The sequence below is a fragment of the Hyalella azteca genome, unplaced genomic scaffold (genome assembly GCF_000764305.2).
Source record: "Hyalella azteca isolate HAZT.00-mixed unplaced genomic scaffold, Hazt_2.0.2 contig1071, whole genome shotgun sequence".
NCBI classification, from domain to species: domain Eukaryota; kingdom Metazoa; phylum Arthropoda; class Malacostraca; order Amphipoda; family Hyalellidae; genus Hyalella; species Hyalella azteca.
In genome coordinates this window covers 104582-124201 of record NW_025931403.1, presented here as the reverse complement: position 1 = coordinate 124201, position 19620 = coordinate 104582, and the positions used below count along the sequence as shown (strand labels likewise).

Here is a 19620-nt window from a genome sequence, read left to right as displayed (position 1 = left end):
CTCCGGCAGTGTGTTCGCCTATCGATCAGTAGGAACGTCGCACGTCTGGCAGCGCGGGGTTCCAAGGCCAGCCGGCTCACGGCTGCAGGTCTCTCAGTCTGACGAGATTGTCGTGCGGTAAGGTGCTGCTGGCCGTGCCGTCTAGGGTATCGTCATTGCAAATACACAGAGTAGACCATTTATATACACTCTAAGAAATCAAAAACTCCGCTATGACCCCAGAAAAATTAAAATAAATGCTCCGATTTAAATGAATTTGTAGCTTAATGAGGATTTATACAAATTTTGGAGGGAAACACCTCAGGCAACTTAGCAATGGCGGAAATTCCGTTGTTTTTTAGTGGATGAAATGTGACCTTTGTGAGTAGAATCCTTTAACGGTGACCTGATCCTGTGGATCGCCCTACTCGGGGTAAGCAGAGAGCTATGTGTCCCTTATTTATTTACTTGAGCGCATTTAAAGCTGACGTTCACTGTGTATATGTGCGAGGTGCTGTCGTGACGTCATAAATCACTTGACTCAAGACATCAGCTTACCAACTCGTCAACGTTGTGGTACGTTCTAAGCTACTGGTATAAATAAATACTACATTTAAAAGTTCTTAGACCGTAATCAGCTTCAGCGACATGCAGTTATTCATTTTATATCGCAAATTTGCAGGTCTAATACAAAATTCACACATTGAAGCAGTGAATTCATGATTATAATGAGCAATTCCCACACGTGCTTGTATTAATAGAATGCCGAGTAACTGACCTGGGGCGAGTTCACTCGCACGTCCAGGCTTGCGAGTGATATATATCTTTTAACTTTGTCTTGTGTGCATTGATCAGATCTTGGAATTTGAGTCTACCTTGTACCCTATTGCTCCAAATTAGACTTGCAGCAAAAACAAGTTTCTTTGCCTGTAGGGTTTGTTTTTGAATTATTTTTGTTGTTTATCATGCGTAGTTCAAAGTGATTTTAGTCTACATAAATCAAAACTAACTGCAATAAGAAAATTTAAAAATGTACCGCTTCAAATCTGAGCCATCTGCCAATATTGAGTAAGAAATATAAGTGGAGATTTCAATGCAACAATATTTCTCTGTTATAGTGTTCAGTCTGAACAGCAGTGAGTTTGCGTGAATTAAAGTTTCAAAACTCCTGCACTAAAGCGGGATCTATTAAAATTTAAATGTGTAACAGAAATCAACTCGCAATTATTGAAAGTCGCTGTGACCAAACAGCGAACAAACCATCTTCCCTTGTTTGGCTGGCTGTGCATCGTTAGATGTACAGCCACAAGATATCGTTAGAAGTTTCCCCATCAAATTGTGCGCGTTCTTTTCCACTTTCGTATATTGCACAGAAGTTATCGTTCGGTGAACATGCATCACTTGCGATTAACCGAGTTTTTGTCGTCGTATTGCCCATCCAAGCGTATGTTGATCTACGGAAACTACACCGAACATTTAACTATCACATGTGGACAAATGACTTCAAAATATCTTTGTCGAGTTGTTGCTAAATTCAGCATGACGATGCACTATTTATTTGTCATATACCAATTAATTTTTTCCTGATGCGCCCCGCAGAATTTAGTGTTCAAAATATTTATATTTAATTCAGAATTAATGGTGTTCTAGGTTTAAAGATAATGCAGACGTCACGTTCTAGTATGCAACAACTTAATATGCATGGCAATGCTACCACTCTATGCATTTATTTACTATCATTCGCCCTATTAACTTTTGATACATTATACTTGTATGTTGTCAAGAGCGCACAAGAAGTCCAGCATGACATTCGTGCCTCGGACGCAGTTTTCATCAGCAAGAGTCCACATACGTCAGGTATTCACGCCAAGAGACTGCCACGTTCCATTGATTTACGCGAGGTGCAGGCCAGGCGGCATTAGCATTTCGGACGGCGCTCATGTCGAGGAAATGAAGCGCGTGTTGTGTGCCGACCTCTGCTAGTATTACGTGTGTGTGTCGTTGTTTCTTGCATGTTCCGTGAGTATTTATTTGCGAATGTGGTTCTAGTGCGATGTGTATAGCCATATTTTTATTATTATTTGCTTAAATGCAATAGGAATTTCAGTACTTAAGTGATCCCATGACGAGAGTATCTATTGAGCTCACCTCGAGAGAGAATTTGGAACTCGCGGACGTTGTTGAAATCATGCCTGTTAGATAGAAAATATTATCGTATATTGTAATCGCTGCTAATTTCGGCTGCAAGCATTGAAATGATCTTTATTACTGCTTAACCTCTGGAAGTTTTTATCTGGCATATGTGTGTCAGGTAAAGCAGGAATGCGTATTTGGAAGTAACTCAACGTGCTCCGCTCCCTCATCACAAGCAGGGTTAGCGATGACAGCGCTGCGCTGTCCAAGCCTTTGATGCGTCGCGCAGTCAAACCGAGCGTGTCGGCAGCAGCTGAAAAATTTCTTTGACTGCTTTGAGGTGGCGGCCGCTCACCAAAAGTCCTAAATTACGAACGAGGGCGATGAAAGGTCGGGCGTAAAACGGACTTTGTTACGTTGATGGTCTATTTATGTGTTTATTGACTATTTACTGTACATCATTGAAGGCAGTGAAGCAATCATGTTTTTTTGGCTCGTGCACGATCGAGGAACAGACTGAGCTACTCTGAGATGTGACGAACTTTTTTGATTTTATCTTCTGGATTATTCTTCTTATTTGCTAGTTTCAAATCTTGAAGTACACACATGGTCGTCGGTATTTAGGAACATAATAATTTTCTTTAATAAACAGGGTCTGGCAAGTCACTTCATTGATTAATTAAGTGTCGGAAGCTGCTTTTGTGTGTAAAGTTTCGTTTAAATAAGCAATAAACAGGTGCAAAAGTTTTGGGTTTAACCTCAGATTCAGAGCTTATAACAGAGAGGAAGAACTGATGAAATAAAGCATCCATGAGTCTAATCTTCGCTGAACACGCGTCAAATTTACATGTAGGTAAATTGAAATGAGCCATCAAATGTCGTCGGAAACTTAATGGCTCGGATGTTAAAAAGAAAAATTTTTCTTCAAAAGTTGTGTTAAGCGGAATGAATGATTCATTTTAATTTGATTTGTTATTGTTTAGTTGAATCAATTCTTTCCTAACTATAATTTATTGGCAATATTTACATTTAAATTTTCAGCGGCGAACACTCAGAATCATCTCTAACTTTGCCGATTATTCGATGACTATCATGTGAATAATGAGAGCTGTTCAACTTCTCAGATATACAGTTAATAACAACATAAAATGCACTGCTAACAAGGATGAAATATTCTTGCTCGACATTGTTTGAAGCGGGGACGCGAAAGGTCCAGTTTTAAATCACAGTATACAAAAATCTTACGGGTTGTAAATATTTCTCACGCCAGTGGTCAAAAATTTGGCTGCCATTTATGAAACAAAATATCGAATGAATTCAGGAGACGAATTTCACATACATGAAGAATTTCAGAGGCAAATTTTTGCATATTGAGTGGCTGAGAGCAAACGTGAGGCACTTCAATGGACCTCGCGCGTGCTCCTGAATCTGGTCGGGCCTGTGAGGCTCGGCCTGACGGTCCCGCTGCCCCAAGACTTGGCGGCAACTCATCCATCAAAGCTCATTGATCTCAAGTCTTAGGTGGGCTTAATCAAGACGTTTGATTATCTCCAGTCAAGCCAGTAGCTTAAACTCAGTCTTGGCAGACTAGCGACTTTGACGATCAAGTGGAAAAGAAAGATTACGTCGTTGGTGGGCTGCAATTTGCATGAGCATCGGTTGCGATGGTTCGATCCCCTGGCTCGTTCGCTACCGTATGTCGGTTAGCTCGTTCTTATGTGATCGTTACAAATCACGACCAATTCCGAAATTTAAACGGTATTTGGGTACATGCAAGTAGACTTTAAGCAGCTATTTACCTCCTAACTCTTGCCAGCCAAGGGATTCTCGTGAGCTCGTCGACAATTAGTAGTTGTGCTGCAATCAATTCTACTTGATAATGTCGCCTGTTCAAGTTTTCCTAGTTCTACCCGAACTTTCCGAATCATTATCATATCCCAGGGCCCCGTTGTAATTTGTTAGGCGTTTCAATTTAAAATCTGCCACAATTAGATAGCGGTTTTCATGAGCCTGTATGTTCCGACTGTGATTTTGCTTCTATTACAACTCATTACAGTGATTACTTACTATGAGCAGAATTTTTTATTTGTTGGTGAAATAGTGATGACGCTTGTTATCGTGGCATGTGGTGAAGAGGAGCTTGTTATCGTTGCGTGTGGTGACGAGATGCTTGTTATCGTGGCGTGTCGTCGTGGTGACAACAGTTCGCGTGTAAGGGGTTTGTTCTGCGGCGTTCAGAGTGACGCTGATTGCGGGCGCTGGCGAGGGAGGGGGTCTGAGATGCAATAGCGGAGGCCCTCTCGTCCCTCCATTGTGCTCCCGAGGGACAAGCTTGGGTGGCCCTTTGTCGCTTACTGAGAAATCTGAACAAATATTGCAGTCTTGGGAAAGATTGTGGGAAATTAGTTGACGTACAAGAGCGACGTAGCTCCTTTGTTCTGTTTAGGACGGTTATCGAGCGATTGATGTAATTTTGCTATAAGATTATGTTTAGTGTGTAGTCTGTTCTCAATCTTCAGTATTTTAATTTTACGTTGTGAGAACCTCGTTCCTTAACTATAGGTGTGCAACACTTGATCGAGCTCCGAGAAGTGTGTTTGTACAATCAAAAAGAAGATTTTTTTTTAATTTTTGTATTCATGTATACTCTCGGCATAAGATCGATTTATACTGATTCAGTAAGAGCACATTCGAAAAACAACGCTTGACGAACACAATATATGTTCATAAAACGTTCTGACTGGCCGGCTCAATAGCGTAGTATAATACGGTAAACTGTATTTATTTTTTACTGCAGACAGGAAAATGGAAACTACATCTGAAAAGAACATCAAATGAATGGCTCAAAGGCGAAAAAATATCCCGCAAACAAGCGTGAACCTGTCGCCATCTCGACTAACTAGGAAATGTATGAACTATATATATGTCGCTAGGCCTCGTAAAGTTGAGGATAATCCTAAAATATAATAAAATTATGTTATTCATTCTGCGCAAATTGTACTCTATTTTGGTTTTGCTGTTAGCTGGTACTAACAAACACCAAATTCGCGTTCCCTACATGAATTTGCTACTACCGTGAGATCCCTATCGTAGAATTAAAATAATTACTTCATGCAAATCATAATTCTCCAAAAAATCTATGCAACTCTTCATGCGTTAAATTCTTCATTATTCAAATTAAAGAAAACCTGTGAATTATTAAAAAAAACGTTCAAAATTTTTGTACCGTTTTATTTGATACCATGCTTTGCACTAATCTCCCTACGTGAAGTCTGAAAGTACTAGCAGTAGTTGAGGTACAAACAAAAATCAATCACCAGTACAAAATAATGAATATTTATTTACAGCTGTTTTTTTATCTAAAATCTAGAGTAGTTAGAATATGAGGTATTTATTATCATATATTTCAACTGCAGAAAATTGCAGATGGAGAAATATCGTCAAATTTAGAGCTCTTTTGTTTTATAAGATACGGCATGAAAGTGTAAAAACGTGAAATTTACGGCGTGAACGAGAAATTTTTTGCTACATTTTGAAAAGGATTCTTGTAATATCTTGGAAATATGGAGTCTGCAGGAATATTTAAAATTATAGTTCTCTTTTTTTACGTTTGAGTAGAGTACATTAAAATTTAAATATTTGTCATCACCAATTAAATTAATTTAGCAATTTAATGGTTAGCTGCATATCGGGCCAGCATCTTGTATAATAACAGTAAAGTCTAGTACGTCATGACCGACATGTTTGGCAAGCTGGTCATTGGTGAGCAGCGCTGGACAGGCACACGAACGTCTTGTTCCGACAAACACTCGATTTGTCGCGAACCGCAAGCGCTGAATAAAAGATGTCGTCACCTGGTCACTAGAGCCTTAGAATTTCAATGTGGCTCGCGTCGTAGCGAGCACAATGCGGCAAAATGCTGCGGCTTTTACAAGGCCTGGGCCTCTCAAGGGCGGTAAACTACCACCACTTGCTCTTATTGGTTACTTGAAGAGTAGTGTCCTCAAAGGTGCCTATAGCTACTGCCACTTAGCCCGTCTCAGTTACCTACGCAGTGGTACTTTTCAGAGGTGCCCAACTGCCACCACTCATCCTTTCTGTAATTGTAGCGCATTGGTGTAATTATGTAATAAATGGCAAAGTCTTTGAGTAAATTGGAATCTTTGATATAAGATAATAGCATCAAAGTTTAGATTGCATGCTTTATATTGCAAATGTGCAGCACATTTGGGACATTTCATATTTCCTCAGAAGGCAGAGCAGGCAGTCTCTCGGTGCAGACACTACCTGACTAACAGTCTCCCTGTGAATCACATGACTGCTGAATCATACACCACATCTCCGCCACCCAATTAAGCACCAGAGATGTAGAGGGAACATTTATTGCATGAACATCCATGGTAGTAGTTTTGTTAAACGCGTCTTGTTTGTAGCTTTCAAACGAGCGCAAACACTTTGTAATTAATGAGAGTAATGATCTATATATACAGACTTAATTCAAATAAATCTTTGTACATATTGTTAAGAATATTGTTATAAATATTGTTACATATAAATATTGGTACATATTGTTATAAATTACAGAATAAAACTGTACGAAAGATTTCGGTGTAATGTTGTCAACCTCAGCCTGTTACAAGTCTCAACATGTTAGTTGTTACTTGTTATAAGTAGCGCTGCCCAGCTCTGGATATGAGATTATAGCATCAATGTTTAGATTGTATGCTTTCTATTACAAATGTGCAGCAAATTTGTGACATTTCATAGCTCCTCAGAAGGCAGAGCAGTCAGTCTCTAGGTGCATCAGACGCAACCTGACTAACAGTCTCCCTGTGAATCACATGACTGCTGAATCATACACCACATCTCCGCCACCCTATTAAGCACCAGAGATGTAGAGGGAACATCTAATCTCGCCCTTACCAAAGCCTGCATCCTAACCAGCTTATAGACCGTGAAGAACTTCTGCATTTGCATGAGGACGCACGAACCCTGGGGGATATCAGGGGAAGTTAGCGAGGCGGTTCCCCCTGAGCCAGGTCTTCAATTTCATGGGTGAGGTCGTTGCAATTGCCCAGCGCTTTGCTGTGAAATGTTGCCATCACCGCAGCTCGATGGCATGGCACGACCTCGGCAGCTCGTCATTTGAATATGCAGGAGAGGCGCCGATGAGCACCCGCTCCTGTCATGGTGCTTCTATTGCTTTTAATGACTTTTTGGAAAAATAACACGCACAATTCAGGTCTGCAGTTGAGGCGGCAGGCGCTCCCTGGAGTGGCTGTCAAAATGTCCCGCGTATTCTTTTGTGTGTGGAGTGGGGAAATTGTGCTTGTTTTGGATGCCACGGATGGCGCTGTCGCGACGCTCGCAATTGAAAATGAAAACTTTGCGGTTTGACTACTCCAACGCAGGCCGAACTTGGCTAAAAATGCAAGCTCATACTTCTAATAGTTTGTTCCGAAATTCGCCCTCTTAATTAATTTGATGCTGATACTAAATGATTCTCGCTTTTTTGTTAACTGGGGATATTTTTTTCAGAATTCGCAACGATTCAACAAGACGTGGTCTATTATATAGAGGCCAATATATTCAAGCGTAAATTTAATTTTTTATTAATTTTCTATTAGTGTGGTATTCTATAGGGTGTTCACAATTTTCCGGCTTTATTGATTTTGAATTGTATATTCTGATAATTTTTTTTTCACTATAACTTTACTTCTAAAATGTAACATTAGTTTATATTCTTCACAAACTTAAATTTTTCGATAGCCAAAAGTGTAAGTGAACGATTATAAATAAATGATTTATTATAAACGGGTAACTCACATGAAAAATTCGCAAGAAATTTAATGTCTAATTGTGTGATGCGTGACCTTGTATGTACTTTGTACATTATGTACTTTTCTAAGCGTCTCCAGCTAATGAAGCTGACATAATTCGTAAATATTACTTGTAGTATTCTTTATTCAACTTAAAATTAAACTTTACCGGTATTATTCAAACCTATGTTTCCATTTCGCCAGCACACTCGTTTGAAATAGCCGTGCATGGTAAATATTGGTTGCCTTGCATTATTTAAATGAGGTTAGCGTGTAGGGTGGCGAGTCCAACAGTCATCTTGCACATCCTATAGTATAGTCCTAGTTAGCCCTAATCGTTTATTATATGACACTAACTGCACGCACGGCTATGTTCTCCTTCTTGCCACAACTTGGTGCCTATTGAGGGATCAACGACGGAATAAACTTGGCCAATCCAAGCTTTACTCAACAAATGCCAGCTTTCTGGTAGAAAAAAAATTAATGTAAGATACTTATAAGCGCAAAACAGAACTATATAACATACAACAGCATATAACAATTAATAACAGTAACAATATTTAATAGCTAACAACTAAGATTTTGACCGGAACGCAACGTTGCACTTGCATGATAGAACAGTACTTAATTGTCAGGCCCGCTCGTACTGGCTATTACATTTTGGGAATGACAACACCAGTCGGAGCCGGAAAACATTACATTTCATTATGACGTGACACAATAGTACTTCATTACGACAGTGCCGTTATAGTAGCACTCGCTACAAACTCCTACTTGCGCAATACTTGGTTGTGCTCGTATATCGCTTGTAGAGGACCGTCGCTACTCCTAAGTGTGGCCGCCGCAGCGCCCGCCGCTGACGTTGATTTACTTCATCGCATTGAGTCTTAATCACGACTGCCAATAGCGGGAATTTATGGAGCGTTTACTGGGCGCTAATTGAATGCAGGGCTTTGTTGCGGTGCAGTGCAGCTTTTGGGCGACGCTCAGTTCTCAGTCCTGGCGCTATAGTGTTGGAAGTTCATCCTCTACAACGATCATGGTTATCGTATGCATTGGGTATTGCAATCATCGTAAATGCTGGTTTATTGCTTCCAATTCTCAGGTCTGTCAAAACTCATTAATAGGTTGGCCTGATGGATTTGCTAAGGTAATATAATCTCTTTGCGAGATTATGTTAACCCTGAGACACATCTTGCAAACGTCTTGTTAAAGATTTGCGTCCAGTATTGACTTCAAATTATCAAGGACTTGAAACTAAATTATGTCGGTTTTATTTGTTTATTCCCGGAATTAAATTGTCTAATTTACAGATCTTAAGCAAAATCTACTAAGTACTTACCTTTATGAGTCAGATGACGCTAAGTGCGATTAGTTTTTCTTCAGACTTCATAATAAATACTTGTTTGTGCTGGTCCTGTGGCCTGGGAAGCAGCGTGTGCTCGCGATCTCTCACAAGCCAACCGCTGCCGGCCGTGGAGTGCCACCACTAAATTAGTGCAGCTTGATGAGTGAAGAGCCTTCCAGCGCGCGACCTCAGGTGGCAAGTGGCGTGTAGCAAGCAGCCTTAAGCATCGTCGCCATGAAGCTCACGATGAAGCTTATTCCCGGCCTGATGCTGCAAGCCAACACCCCGACCTGTGCTACGACAATGTGTGTCGGAGCTCGAGATTATTCTATTGGAAAATATTTTATGTCAGGGTTTAGGATTTTAATCATATCCCTAGCATGCTGGTTATTTTGGGTATTTCTATTATTTGTAATCGACGGTCAAAGATTAAATGGGAATTCCGTAAGATGTTATAATTCGGCTCACTATAATAAACCGAAAAATAAACAATATGAGAGTCAAGTCTTCATATTTGATCAGTATAATTAGCATATATATTAGCTGGTGAACACGTCGTAGCTCGGAATTGATAATAATGCATGCAATTCGGTAATCTCATCATTCTAAAACCCTTCTCTCAGAATCATGTCATCAATAATCCGGCATCTTGAATCCCGTTACCCAGAATCCGGCATCTTGAATCCCGTTACCCAGAATCTCGTCATCAAGAAAGTGAAAATAATTTGAATTTGCATTGATTGAAGTGTGACTCTTTCCAACCAACATTCAGCATTACCTCCCTCTAACTCCCGGCTAGTATTTGAAAGATTATTATTTCTTAATAAAATGTACACTAGGCGAATTAAAAAGCACATGATTTTTCCATTAGGTCTCTTCCCTTCGTGTTTTGACGTACAATTCCTACACTAAAAACCTTATTTCAGGTCCAGGTGAAATACCTACGCCAAAGTATCGCGGATACGCGCTCGGACGGCTCCTATATATGTAGAACGACAGGCTTAATTAAGCACAGCTAAACAGACAATCTCTCACGATTATGTAACAAATTTCCATCGCACTGTTACCCGAATTTGAATAATTAGCAAAATTAAATGAAATGTCGCATAAATACGAATTGATAAATAATTATGTTACTTATTAATTGTTCTGGGTTTATGTTGCAGAAAATAGCCCGAGCCTCAGGAGTTCTTGCTTAACAGTTAATTAGGAGATTGCAATTAAGATATTATTTTTATGGAGTCGGGTGCAGTGTTTTAGGGTGAGGTCAGCAGTTGTGGACTTGAGGTGAGGTCAGCAGTTGTGGACTTGAGGTGAGGTCAGCAGTTGTGGACTTGAGGTGAGGTCAGCAGTTGTGGACTTGAGAAGACTAGACGATAAATAACTTGGTTCTTAACTCTTGTGCAGTTCCTTTCGCCTAGAGCTCGTACACATTTAAAAGAGCGTTCGTTGCGAATACGTATATTCTCATGCTTATATTTTTGGTATGAATAACATATCCTTTTGCTTAATTCAAAATTTCGTTCGGTGTAAACTTTAGACAACGTGAAAATATCCCTGCTGCTCGTCACGAAGTCGATCGCCATGAATCTTTGATGGCTAAAGAATATGGGATTCCCTTGTCTGCTTCCAAAATGTTGCAGATTTTATGGGCCCTTCGGGCTTATCAATCTCCATCTTTATAATTTTAGGTGACCCAAGGCAATTGCGAAGAAGCTTCATGTCAGAGTTTCGTAATCCATCTCAGTTGGACTGCGTCGTATTTCAGCTTTTATGGGTCGCCGTATCTCGTATTTTTTGCCTTGGAGCTCGCATTGTGGCGCTTCGGACGAAGTTCTCTTGTATTGGCTTTTATCTGCCGGTTACTTTGACTCGACACTGAATGAATGAGGCCCGCCAACTCGCCATTAAGCCTACATTTTAATTGAAACAAATCATGAGGCAGAGACTCCAGGCGCTGCTCACACACTCGCGGTTATCGCCACAAGCGGGGAGATAATGACGACCAAATTTAATGGCCTTTCCAGACAATTGCAGCCCCAAGATTTCGGTCATTATTTTCTTCGTGGAAAAATTGAGGAAGTCTTCTTGCTTTTAATGGTGTAAATTTCATGCGAATTTAGTTATCGAGTCGTACGTGGAAGAAAATGAAACATCATGCATCCACTTTCAGGTATAATTCTAGGATCTTACAAAATAATTTTTAAATTAAATATGTGTCTGTGTCTTTCTCTCAAATTTGATGACAAGAAATCTTCCTAATAAATTTAAATACTTGGGGCATTATATAAATATTAGTATTAACAGCCAAGTCTACGACACTACCTTATGGAAATAGTGAAGTTTTTTTAGTTACTAATTTTGCCATCCGGCTGACGCGTGACTCATGTCAATTCCTTTATTACGAAACAACGATTATTCGTTTACAATTTCCCTATTTACCACCGAGTGGAAGACACTGAGGCGGCAGTACACATAAACTTTGAGCTCCTCAGAAGGGGCCGGTGGTCGGAGTACGTGACCTGTGAATGGGTGATGCTCCGGCCTTCATCTCTCCATTGATCACAAATGCTGGGTGGAGGGCCGCAGCTCTTGGGCGGCTGTGAGCAATCCTCGTGCAATCCTCCTCGTGTAATATGAACGATGTTGCATTCATCACAAATTCTGCGACAATTATTAGCTCTGTTGACACTTTCGTGGAGGCCAGGTTTAATTTATTAATTACTAATTTAATTTATTACCTGCTCGGCGATTTGCTGATATTTGGCGACGCGTTAACTGGGAAGTCATTTGCCGCAAGAACGCGGCTTCAATCATGACTTGTTGGCAGTCGTTGAACTGTTGATCTTTGACGCGAAAATAATGCTCAGTGTGTCAAGAAAATGAGGCTGCTGAAGCAGGCAAGCAGTGTTTGTGATGGTGTCTGGCGGCCAGCACGGTCTGTACAGTTGTATGGCAGGCAGGCAGTGTCTGTAAGGTTGTCTAGCAGGTTTGCAGTGTCTGTAAGGATGTCTGTGAGGTCTGCAGCGTCTGTAAAGTTGTCTATCAGGCAAGCATGGTCTGTAAGGTTGTCTATCAGTTAAGCATGGTCTTTAAGGTTGTCTATCAGGCAAGCATGGTCTGTAAGGTTGTCTATCAGGCAATCATGGTCTGTAAGGTTGTCTATCAGGCAAGCATGGTCTGTAAGGTTGTCCATCAGGCAAGCATGGTCTGTAAGGTTGTCTATCAACCAAGCATGGTCTGTAAAGTTGTCTATCAGGCAAGCATGGTCTGTAAGGTTGTCTGGCATTGTGTGCCGCTCTTCAGCTCGGTCGTTTGAGGAAGATGTAGAGCTCCTCGACGCTGCATTGCTCTTTCTCGGCTTGCCAGTTGTTGAATCCAAACTACCTCATTTAGAAATAATTCACGAGCTTCTCTTCTTCAAGCCTCTGAGCGGAGAGAAAAAGTTTCTTAGTAATTCATTAAATTTATATTTCCTTGTGGTTCGATGTACAATGCTTGGAGAATGAGTGGCAATTCGATAACAAAAGCCGTTGTGTGAAGTGCGTGCCTCAAAATTTTTGTATTCTGTAGTTCTGATCCAACGAATGAATAAAAATTACTGGAGCTGTTAAACGCAAAAATTAGGGATAAAAGAAGATACGATGTTTCCGCATGATGCTCTCCGATGATTATCTCTCTTCAAAACTGCAAATCGAAATTCACAGGATTTACGCCTGTATTTCCACTGCAAAGCCAGAAAAGTGGTTTCTGACACATAATTTGATGCGCGTGGCATATTTCATTTCATAATTTCATTTCGTGCGTAGAGTCGAACGAGCAATATATGTCTAGCACGAGAAGCAAGTTCAGTTCTTTATAGTTGAGTGGGCGGCTCTGCAAAAAACAAAAATCACATATCAACCGATGAAAATATTTAACCAAGAACCAGGACGTATGCAGGCTATTCAGTATCGTATAATTTCAATTACCTTGAACATATTCTTATTAATTTCTGTTTTGAGTGCACAGTGCACATTTCTATGATGAATATTAACATCGTCAATCTTGCCGCCGTTTGCTATCCCAGCTGTCTACTTAGCTAGTCAAGCGTGGCGTTAAACTTGGTTTACAACCTAAATCATTTTCAGCTGTGTACGCTCATGGCATGCAAGATGAACCTCATCTCACGTTGATCGTTGACTATACGATCATAATAGTCGAGATCGCTGTTTCTGAAATGCGCTAGAGGAACTGGTGGTATTTGACAGCAGATCAGGTGCAGCATATCGGTCTGGCATATTTGTGAAGCGTTTACGTTTCGACGTGGCCGGTATCCTATGCCTTTGGGCGCACGACGATCGCAGCACAGACCAATCCAGGAATTTGCTTGACCGCATCGTGATGACCTAATCTGATTTGCCGGATAAAATTGAGCTGCCTGCGGTATTCCTGTCCAGAACACTGCTGGTAGACACGGAGCAGTAGCCCTGAAAGCAGCAGATGCCCCAAATCAAATGCAGCTTCTGAACTTGACGTCCCACATGTCCTGGACAGCCATGAATTTTCAGGATATAATAATGGAAATTGTAAGGAGATATAATTGTGATATAATGGATAGGTATTGATATAGGATATAATAATAATAAGGATATAATAATAAGGATATAATAAGTGTGGAAATTAAAAAAACCAGCGATTCTAGTTCTACATTTTTTTTTTCTCTTTGTAAAAAGGCACAAAATGAAATATTTACAATTATTTCTAGTGGGGATCGTTTTTAGAAAGTCGATTGTTTGAAATTATGGAATTATATTTGTAAAGTAATTCATTACTATTATAAAAAAGTATTACACTCATTTGGTAACTAAATCTAAGCCATGTTAATCCAAATGTTTTTCCTAAAATTTGCTGCATATGGAATTGATGTTATGAAACTCTATCGACTGCCAACTACCACAATTGTAAGGTTAGCTTGTCCAGAAAGCCCCAGCAATCTCTTCAAATTACGCACGCTGCAGTAAGAGGCCGGTCTAGCGCAACTGGGTTTTCCGCGCGGAATGCCTGCGTTTCCCTTCTTTCCAATAAGCTCCAGAGCCCGAAAAATTGGCCGCCAACTTTTCGCTAAAAATTTGTATGGCTTTGCCTCGCCGGAACGACCGACTTGGCGGGCCGTTGTCGCTGTAACGGCACACTTGCGATGCCACAACGGGTAACTTTTGCGGCGTAACTGCCAACTTGCTCTGCCACAACGGGTAACTTTTTGCGGCGTAACTGCCAACTTGCTCTGCCACAACGGGTAACTTTTTGCGGCGTAACTGCCAACATGCTCTGCCACAACGGGTAACATTTATGACGTAGTGGAACATACCAGGTGCCACAACTGCAAAATTTTTGGGAAGTAACAGATCCTTTGCGGTGCCGCAATCGTTACTTTTTTTGACGTAGCACAACACTTGTGATACCACAACAGCTAAGTTTATTTGCCATAAGGATGAAATTTTTTGCGCCATATATAATTACACATTTATATTACGCACATCTTGGCGCTTGTGTTACATTTGCTGTGCTGTACCGTACTCTTGCTGTGCTGTACCGTACTCCTGCTGTGGTGTACCGTACTCTTGCTGTACTGTACCGTACTCTTGCTGTATTAATGTCACTTATTTGCTTTAATCGCAAGTTGACTAAAAATTTAAAAGCAAAGAATAGTCCACAAAAATTCTTATCTTTATAGAAAACGTTTCGGAGTCCAGCTCCATCGTCAGTTCGTAGAATCTAGAATATACATAGAAAGTCACAAGTTAATACAATTGAAAGCACAGAACACAATTAGAACCTAAATTTACAAGTAATAGGGCATAAAAACCTATCTATTCACAATTTCAAGGGGATAGGAGCTAACAGCTGAATTTAAACTGGGCCTAAGTTTAAAAATGTACAATGATTCTAAAATACGCAAATCTGAAGTACCGGCGGTGGAAGCTAACACCCTAAAGTGACTGTCAGAAACAGGCACATCACACTGCTCGGCGTGAATGCACACAGCCGAATGAGGCTGTGTACTCTTGCTGTGCTGTACCGTACTCTTGCTGTACTGTACCATACACTTATTGTGCAGTACTATACTCTCGCTAAGCTGTACTTGTGCTAGGAATTAAGCTATATCTGCCATCACTTTTAGTCCCAGCGGTGCTACGACGTCACAGCTGCTTGGTGGTATCTGCAAGATATCAGCGCCCCTGCGGCATATTCTACATGGCAAAGATATAATGGCGCAACATGGCGACGTCGNGTTTATTTCTGACTACATGGCGCTTATATTACATATCTGTGTACACTCCTGGATGTCTTGTGCACCGTCTCATTAATGCACGCAAGGCTGAGTAGCTGAATATTTTCAAGGCTGAAGATAAGGATGACTAAAGCGTAAGGCGGCGTCAGGATGCCGAGGATGAGCGCCAGACCGCGGCCAGGCATACTGATGACATCTATTGCTCTGAGCCCCCAAGTATTTCTCGACGTGATGAAGATGATTTGTCTTGCTTTCGTCCGCCCTCAAGTGAGGAAAGCGAATGTGCTTTGCGTTAAAAATGGTTGCCATTTTCTGCCTGGCGCTGCGAACAGTATGTATTTAGGGTAAAAAGATGAACATAAACGGCTTTTGGAGGATTTTTGGAGGTTTGTGCGCCCTTGTTGAACACTTTTCGAAGGTTATCGAAAATATCTATGGATTTTTTTTAATTTCGAATCTGTTTTAATCTAATAATAAATTCCCACAAAGTAGGCTATTCTAAGCATTAAAACTGGAATAATTTTTGTCATTGTTGTTACTCCATGACAATTATGATTACGTATGAGTGCTCAGAAACGGCCGGTGGCGAGCGCACCAAACCAGATGAGTTCGAGACGCTGGAGTATTCTCGCCGAGCGGTGAGCGAAGTGCTCACTGTTGAGCACTTAGCTCAATTGAGCCTATGTAGCCCTGTCGCCTGAATTATAAGTGCTGTTATTACCATAGAAACAGCGAATGGCATACGGCTGCATTTTATATAAGAAACAATAACGCTACGATGTATCAACGATATCATCGTTTTTGTACTCATTCGCCCCGTCCCAACAGTTTATACACATTCAGCACGGCAGAGATCAGATCGACATATAAAAATGTGCGTACAGTCAACGCCGCGATGCACTCAAGCCGCTCACTCTTCCGTCGACGGCACCAAGCAAAGAGTGGCTCTGGTCCCAGCTCAGACACGAGCAGTTATTCATTTGTCTGTATTCTGAGAGTAGCATGAACCAGAACAATATTTGCAGGAACCAGACGTCGTGGCAACGTCTGTGTGGTGCAGGAACCAGACGTCGTGGCAACGTCTGTGTGGTGCTGGAACCAGACGTCGTGGCAACGTCTTACTGGAATAATTTTTGTCATTGTTGTTACTCCATGACAATTATGATTACGTATGAGTGCTGAGAAACGGTCGATCGCGAGCGCACCAAACCAGATGAGTTCGAGACGCTGGATTATCCTCACCGAGCGGCGGGCGAAGTGCTTACTGTTTAGCACTCAACTCAATTTATCCTATGTAGCACTATCGCCTGAATTATGAGCTGTTATTACTATAGAAACAGCGAATGGCATACGGTTGCCGTTTATATAAGAAACAATAACGCTACGATGTATCAGCAATATCATCATTTATGTACTCATTTGCCCCGTCACAACAGTTTATACACATTCAGCATGGCAGAGATTAGATCGGCATATAAAAAGGTGCGTTCCGTCAACGTTGCAATGCACTCAAACCGCTCACTCTTCCATTGACGGCAGCAAGCAAAGAGTGACTCTGGTCCCAGCTCAGACACCAGCAGTTATTCATTTGTCCTTATTCAGAAAGTAACATGAACCAGAACAATATTTGCATGAACCAGGCGTCGTGGCAACGTCTGTGTGTGCGGGAACCAGACGTTGTGGCAACGTCTGTGTGGTGCAGGAACCAGACGTCGTGGCAACGTCTGTGTGTGCAGGAACCAGACGTCGTGGCAACGTCTGTGTGGTGCAGCAACCAGACGTCGTGGCAACGTCTGTGTGGTGCAGGTACCAGACGTCGTGGCAACGTCTGTGTGTGCAGGAACCAGACGTCGTGGCAACGTCTGTGTGGTGCAGCAACCAAACGTCGTGGCAACGTCTGTGTGGTGCAAATACCAGACGCCATTGCTATTTTCATGTTGTCCATCATGCAGATTTGTTCTCCCCATTTGTGGTCATTACGCCACGTTTATAAGTCGCTAAGGACTCGTTAGCAAGTTTATGACGTTGTTGTACGAGACTCGTTAGTTTCAGCATTAAGCAATGCTTGCTACTCTCGCCTGTTAGCAGGGCAGCTCCTGCGTGTTCTCGCTACTCAATTAACGCGAGTCCCTCACTGCTCAAGTTCGCCGAGAATTGCCTCCTGTCGTCACGCGAGCTCGACTTTGTGTTGAAATAATTTCTGAGGACATTTAAGCAATTTTCGAGCGAGACGACGAGCAAGTGGCGGTAGCTCCTGAGCTGAGCGAGGTTGAGTGGCCCGCTCAAGTACGTGTTATAAGGCTTGATGCTCAATGCTGCTCTACTCTCAGCACGAGCTGCTGGTTTGCTAACGACTCGTGCAAATAAAACTTTTTTAAGTCACTCACATTTGGCTGGCAAATATTTTGGTCATGTTTCACCCCTTCGTATATTTTTAGAACCTAATATTACTTGAATTGATTTTAAAAAAATTTTTTTCAGCCGCGTTAGCAGTTTTTATGTCAATTAATTTGATGGAAGTTGTTGGTCAACAATTGCAGTTGATAATCCTGAATCAAATCATGGCAGCGTCGCTTAAATTTTATCCACCCCCAAATAACTATGCCCACAAAAATATGCCTCTCCATGTTCAACAACATGGAGCGCAGAGTTGCTACGGCGGATTTGTCTGGTGCCATTTAAATTCACTGCTTTATTTTATTTTTAAGTTGGAGGAGCGACAGAACTCTTTGTTCTGTATCTTAATGCTCGTTTATTCTGATAAAATTACGATGCTCGAATGTTTGCCTGTAGTTTTGAGAGTGTCTGGCTCGCTATACTACAACTTCACTGGGTGAAGAGGTACTATATATGCTACAAAAGAGAGCATTTACTATACATGTTACGAAAGAAAAATCTGAATGCCTTTTCACTGAGTCTCAGTCTCGCTTGTTGTCGTAAAATAAGAGTACCTGGATTTCTTTCCATGGGACTGCATGTAAAAATTACTAAAGTTTCATTTACTCCAATCATGCGATTTGACACACAAAGCTCTAAACGATATGTAATCAAACGAATAACTTAGAGAGTAAAACTTCTTAGATTGTACACTCCCACATGCCTCGTTTAATTAAGAGCATAGCACAGCCACGGCCTCTTCTGTATATACGGAGGCAGTTCTAATCTGAAGGTTGCTTGCGTCGAGCTTTATAAACGTGCAGGCCTACGGCTCCGTTGGGCAGTTTTAGGCCGTGGCTGTGACGGCTCAGCGTGTGATGAAGACAACCAAGCTCGCTATTTAATTAACTCGCGCCGCCAATTAACTGCACATGGTCTATTCTGATCTCGAATTCCACGAATTTGATTCGGTAAATAATTAATGTAAATGTTTACGGCATCATTTAGTTATCACTCAAAACTCAATCCGATGTAATATGAACTCGTATATCACCAAGGCGCCGTATGTGAAAATGACGTCTTCCAGCACTCCTTATAGCCAGATTGCTGTTCTAGAATATTTTGAGCAATCACAGGACTATTTCACGTACTATTTCATCATGTTTTAATTATTTCGTTAGCGTGCCGGTGTCGTAACGGTGACCGAGCCATCCATAAGAGCCTCTTTGATAGGCGAGCTAGAGGATAGCGAGTAATATTGACCAGGGCTTTACTCCCGAATGGCACCAATAAAGCAACAAATGGCGGTGTACCTGAGAGAGCCCTACGATTACATACCTCAATATCGGCCGTCGCTCGACATGCTCTACCTTCAAATATTTATTCGTCGGCAGATTGCACAAAAATTGCTATTCGGTCCCCACGAAAGCTCGAGCCTCTTTCATCTCACGTGACCCGAGAGACTACTGCCATATTGCTCCTTGTTTTTTCTCCAATGATAGCATTTTTTTTCATTGACAAATTCTTGCGCGCACAAGAGCGCGCTGCTGCATCCTTTTCGGGATCTGATGAAAGTTGCAATCATGATACTGTCTGCTCGGTAAGATTGGCCCCTTAGGGATAACATTGGTCCAAAGTCAGAAAAACTTTGGCTGTGCTGTAATGTGATCATGTAATAAGATATCGACTCA

General features: G+C 41.4%; 1 protein-coding gene across 1 annotated transcript in view; it reads left to right on the top strand.

Moving 5' to 3' along the window:
• Nucleotides 1-286: 286 nt before the first annotated feature.
• LOC108679604 overlaps nt 287-19620 on the top strand; it is a 46174-nt gene continuing 26840 nt past the window's right edge. Inside the window, exon 1 of the mRNA XM_018168259.2 lies at nt 287-555. The gene's annotated coding sequence lies outside the window, so the exon portion shown is untranslated. The remainder of the gene's footprint in view (nt 556-19620) is intronic.